The 6,062-nt window shown below is 42.8% G+C and overlaps 1 long non-coding RNA gene across 1 annotated transcript; it reads right to left on the bottom strand.

Moving 5' to 3' along the window:
* Positions 1-5,041: 5,041 nt before the first annotated feature.
* Positions 5,042-5,821, bottom strand: LOC133544444 (uncharacterized). The gene is made up of 4 exons (XR_009804656.1): positions 5,763-5,821; positions 5,581-5,652; positions 5,209-5,280; positions 5,042-5,095 (listed from the first exon to the last, which is right to left on the bottom strand). It is a non-coding gene; the product is annotated as an uncharacterized LOC133544444 (long non-coding RNA).
* Positions 5,822-6,062: the final 241 nt, after the last annotated feature.

Below are 6,062 nucleotides of genomic sequence, written 5' to 3'. Positions count from 1 at the left end.
GGCTGGTTCTTGGCTGGTGGTGTGACGTTATGATTATGATTATTTTTGCCGCGGCCTTTTTGTCATGCCTGTAATTCAGTTTTATGTTTGGTCATGTTATGTTTTGTTTTTTTGGGACGTTCAGTTCTTGCTTTTACACTTCCTGGTTTGTTTTTGTTACCATGACAACTCATTGATTTTCACCTTGCCCTCCTAGTCACGCCCCTGCCCTCAGTCCCGCACCTGTTTCTCATAATCATAGTCACTATTTAAATAATTTGTTTTTTGTTCATCGGTCTGGGAACTTTGCTTGCTATTTGCTTTCTGCCTTCATGCCTTCTATTGCATTGCCTACATATGAAGTGAAGTATATTTATATAGCGCTTTTTCTCTAGTGACTCAAAGCGCTTTACATAGTGAAACCCAATATCTAAGTTACATTCAAACCAGTGTGGGTGGCACTGGGAGCGGGTGGGTAAAGTGTCTTGCCCAAGGACACAACGGCAGTGACAAGGATGGTGGAAGCGGGGATCGAACCTGCAACCCTCAAGTTGCTGGCACGGCCACTCTACCAACCGAGCTAAACCGCCCCTATGCTACTCATTCTCCATGCCCACGATCACCTGCCACGCACCTTGCTATTCTTCCCTCCTGTTTTTTGTCACAGTAAGTGTTTTGTTTTAGTTGTTTATAGTCATGCCATCTTGCTGTTTATGTTCATAGTTCATTCATGCCATCGTGCAAGTGTTTTTGTTTCCTGTTTGTAGTTTGTAGTCTAGTAATATACCTCCTTGTGATCGACATTTGTTTTGATTGTTTTTGTATTTAGTGTGTTAATAAATTATCATCATGTACCTGAATTCACGCCTGGCTTGTCCTGTAATCAATCAATCAATCAATCAATCAATGTTTATTTATATAGCCCCAAATCACAAATGTCTCAAAGGACTGCACAAACCATTACAACTACAACATCCTGGAAGAACCCACAAAAGGGCAAGGAAAACTCACACCCAGTGGGCAGGGAGAATTCACATCCAGTGGGACGCCAGTGACAATGCTGACTATGAGAAACCTTGGAGAGGACCTCAGATGTGGGCAACCCCCCCCCCCCCCCCCCCCCTAGGGGACCGAAAGCAATGGATGTCGAGCGGGTCTAACATGATACTGTGAAAGTTCAATCCATAGTGGCTCCAACACAGCCGCGAGAGTTCAGTTCAAGCGGATCCAAGACAGCAGCTAGAGTCCCGTCCACAGGAAACCATCTCAAGCGGAGGCGGATCAGCAGCGTAGAGATGTCCCCAACCGATACAGGCGAGCGGTCCATCCTGGGTCCCGACGAGCGGTCCATCCTGGGTCTCGACTCTGGACAGCCAGTACTTCATCCATGGTCATCGGACCGGACCCCCTCCACAAGGGAGGGGGGGGGACATAGGAGAAAGAAAAGAAGCGGCAGATCAACTGGTCTAAAAAGGAGGTCTATTTAAAGGCTAGAGTATACAGATGAGTTTTAAGGTCCCTCTGCGTCGAAGGCGCAAAACCAATCCATGTCACAATCCTGACACCTTTTTGTTGGCCGACCGAATGCACACCTTTGCAATAATCATGCTGTCACCCTGCGAGGTGGATGGATTATTTCGGCTCAAGTGCTCATTAACACAGTTTTGGACAGAATTGTTGTTAATATTCGATGAGGTGGTGACTTGTCCAGGGTGTACGCCACCTTCTGCCCGATTGTAGCTGAGACAGGCGCCTTAGCCCCCCTTGACCCCAAAAGGGAATAAGCGGTAGAAAATGGATGGATGGATGGAGACCTTTAGTGCACATAGAAAAAATATTAGTTCAGCTTATGAAAAATGGAATCAAAAAAGAGTTGTTAATATTTTTGTTGATTTACGGTGATAAATACAGGGTTGTCCAAATCGAGGCCCATGAGCAATTTTCAGGTAGGTCCTCGTTTTTTGTCGGCCTGCAACACATTCTAATGACTAAATAAACATCCTCCGTAATTATACCAAGTATAGGAGTGTATCTAGTAGAGATGCGCGGTTTGCCGTCTCATCCGCGGAGTCCACGGGCGGGTGACATGACAAAAAAATAGATTTTAATTAGATTCGGGCGGGTGGCGGTTGAACCAATATTTGATAAACATGGTTTTGGGATCGGTATTCTTTGCCATTCTTCCTGACTATTTTAACCCCCCCCCCCCTCGTGCGTCGGTAAGGTGGGCAGGGTTGGGGGCGCGGGGTTGTAAAATATATTCAGGAAAGGTCACGGATACAAAGGATTATGGGTATTTGTTGCGTTTATGTTGTGAGGATGTTCTCCCGAAATGTGTTTGTCAATCTTGTTTGGTGTGGCTTCACAGCGTGGTGCATATTAGTAAGTGTTAAAGTTGTTTATATCACAACCATCAGTGTATTCTGTATCACCCAGTATGCCTTTCAATCTTGTACGTGTGATTGCGGAAGCTGCACACAACATGTTGCCGGACTAACAATCGGTTTGTACATGTTGTTGAAGGTGTCAAAGGCAATTGTTTCACAGTACGCCCGTATTCTTGTCATCAGGATGAACCCCAATTGGATATACGCGAGAACGTTAGCGGCTCCATTTGTCTTCATTACTCTGTGAAACAAGTTTAAATAGCTCTGTGAGTGGTAAAGGTGGCCGACTTCTGATGTATTTCAGTGGGCGGATGCGGTTCTGGTAAAATCTTTGTTCAGGTGGACGGCGGATGGGTGACGACTTTGGTGATGCGGTTGCGGATGATATAATTGCCTATCCGCGCATCTCTAGTATCTAGTACTTCGCTTGACAGATACTCTGCAAACATCCTGACAGCTTAAAGGTCAGGGGAAGAGTTGGCCTTAATGTCATCCAGAACAACTGCATATTTTGAGCAATTCATGTTACCCCTGCACATGTGCATAAATCCAAGGAATACAGAGTTGTAGTTTCACATTGAAGGACTCTTAGACATGGCTAAAACCAATATTTGTATTTCTTCACTTTTAATATGTTTTTTGCAATTCTAATTTATTGTGGAGAGGCGGAGTCGATGGTCCAACCTGCTCAAGAATGTCCTTCCTTGGTGGTCAATAGAACCCGCAAGATGACGGCTTGAGTCCGTCACATTTGAAACCCAACCTGGCTGGACATTCTTGAGTAGGTTTGACTCCTGTTTATTTTTTCAAATAAACCTTAGTGTAGGTCGGGTCGCTTTTCAGCTCCTTGCTTCTCCACTGCTCGTTCTTCGGTCCGCTCTTCAGTCGGCCACGTCTTCGTCTGCCTCTTGCTCTCCGTCTTTCGTGCGCTGCATGTGCCGCAGGCTCTCCAACTGTGAATTGTGAATTATATTTATATAGCGCTTTTCTCAAGTGACTCAAAGCGCTTTACATAGTGACACCCAATATCTAAGTTACATTTAAACCAGTGTGGGTGGCACTGGGAGCAGGTAGGTAAAGTGTCTTGCCCGAGGACACAACGGCAGTAACTAGGATGGCACAAGCGGGAATCGAACCTGCAACCCTCAAGTTGCTGGCACGGCCACTCTACCAACCGAGCTATGCCGCCCCACAGTCTTTCTGTCCCCGTTCTCTTTTCCTTCTCCCCTTTTATACCTCGAGAGGAGATACATTATTTGTGTCCAGGTGCACGATCCACGCACCTGATCTCGCTTGTAGCGTCGCTCACGGCACGTCCCGCCTCGCCGCTCGCTCGCACTCTCCGCCTCCTCGCCGCCATCTTGGTCAGGGCTCTAGCGTGCCCTGCCGCTCTGTCGGACCGTCGGCTCCGCCTCTCCACAGTTATGTTTTAATTGCTGATGCATTTCAATTGATTTCTAAATGTGCCAAAAAAAAACTGTTTTGAACACCATTGAGGTGTTTCAATGCGCAGTGGTGTGTTAATGTTGCTGTTTAGTATTTCTCCAGCAATGGTCTTGTGGAGACATCAATGATGGTATGTTGAGAGGTAATCGTTGAAGTCGGACATCACTGAAGGCCTAAGTGGGAAATGCACTGATATTGAATGTACAAAATGTATCAAAGTAGCCCCTTCTATCTATAAGTCGGCAAATATCCCTGGGGGAGAAATCATTACAACCATTGACTGATTGAACAAATTGACCTGTTAATGTTTATTAATATTGTTAACCCGGGCAATTCTAACATTGCGCTGTGCATGAAGGACACACTTGTACAGTAGAGCAATGCGCACATACCTCAGTAATTGATGCCTTTAGGATGGTCATCAAATAAGTGATTGTGTCTCAATTAAATAAATGAGTCCTGGAAACAGTCTGTCTTAGATTAAAGAGAAATTTATGCAACTCCTTCGGGGAGTTCTAACATTCATTAATCATCAGTGGACCTTCAGTCAAATTGTGCGGGGCCTTTTTCAGATTGTTTCTTTGAGCCCTCCTGGGTAACAGGACCATTGTCAAGGGACTGTCTGCTCCCTTTTCATTGAAACACTCTTTACGGTGACGTAGGTACATTTTCAATGTTAGGTTATTTTTTTGCAAGTACATACCGGCCTATTCAGGTTTGTCCTACCGCGTCGGTCGGTACACCTACGCGGTCTACTTACATTTAATAGAAGAACTGCACAAAAGTTGGCATTCACAAAGAATACACCACCGTCTGAATCGACACAGTCAGAACAGCGCTATTAAATGTATGTCTAACTTCTTAGAAAGACAGCTTTTGTGTTGGAGTTTTTGAGCATAGAAATACATTCCACGTCGTCTAGATGCGTCACAGCCACGTTCCAGACTGGAGCACTTATCTTTCCAAGCAGATGTGTTGCAATGTGCACAACGGTTGTCACCATACTTGCCAACTTTGAGAACTCCGAATAAAGGAGACTGGTGGGGTCGGGGGGTTAGAGGTGGGCGGGGCCGGGTGAAGTTAAGGGGGGAGGAGTATATTTGTAGCTAGAATTCACTGAAATTCAAGTATTTCTTATATATATGTAGTGAATCTTATTCTGCGTTGTGTAGTTTTTTAAATAGGAGACAATCCACCATTCCGTCGTTTCATCATTTATTGGACACCTTTGTTGGAAACATGAAACACATACACAGGTCTCTACTTTTCTGGCGGAGTGATACCTCACTAGCAAAAGAGTAAACAACATTCATTCATACAAAAATAATAATTTAAATTATATTAACAAAAATGTTTTATCCCAAAAAAAATAGTAATAATACACAAATCCACATACCTTTGTTGGAAACATGAAACACAGACACAGGTCTCTACTTTTCTGGCGGAGTGATACCTCATCAGCAAAAGTCTGATAGAACAGGAAGTAAACAACATTCATTCATACAAAAATAATAAGTTAAATTACATTAACAAAAACGTTGTATCACAAAAAAAATAATAATAATAATACACAAATCCCCATACCTTTGTTGGAGACATGAACCACATACACAGGTCTCTACTTTTCCGGCGGAGTGATACCTCATCAGCAAAAGTCTGATAGAAGAGGAAGTAAACAACATTCATTCATACAAAAATAATAATTTAAATTACATTAACAAAAACGTTTTATCACAAAAAAATAATAATAATACACAAATCCACATACCTTTGTTGGAAACATGAAACACATACACAGGTCTCTACTTTTCTGGCGGAGTGATACCTCATCAGCAAAAGTCTGATAGAAAAGGAAGTAAACAACATTCATTCATACAGAAATAATATTTTAAATTACAACAACAAAAACGTTTAATCACAAAAAAAATAATAATACACAAATCCCCATACCTTTGTTGGAAACATGAAACACATACACAAGTCTCTACTTTTCTGGCGGAGTGATACCTGCGTAAATTCCATGTGTAATTATGACCAAACATTCGACGCTCTAATCCTTACATAACAAAATTGTGCATAAAAAAAGTACTTAAAACCACACATCACTCCTACCTACAACATTAATGTTTTAACTTTTAAAGTATTATGAAAGTTTAGAAATAATATTTACACAAGAAACACAGCAATGAAGAACTATTATATTACCTCATCAGCAAAAGTCCGATAGAAGAGGAAGTAAACACCCAAAAA

This window comes from Nerophis ophidion, linkage group LG27, assembly GCF_033978795.1.
Source record: "Nerophis ophidion isolate RoL-2023_Sa linkage group LG27, RoL_Noph_v1.0, whole genome shotgun sequence".
NCBI classification, from domain to species: Eukaryota; Metazoa; Chordata; class Actinopteri; order Syngnathiformes; family Syngnathidae; genus Nerophis; species Nerophis ophidion.
Note: the sequence above shows the minus strand (reverse complement) of the source record. Positions and strands in the feature narration are given on the sequence as shown.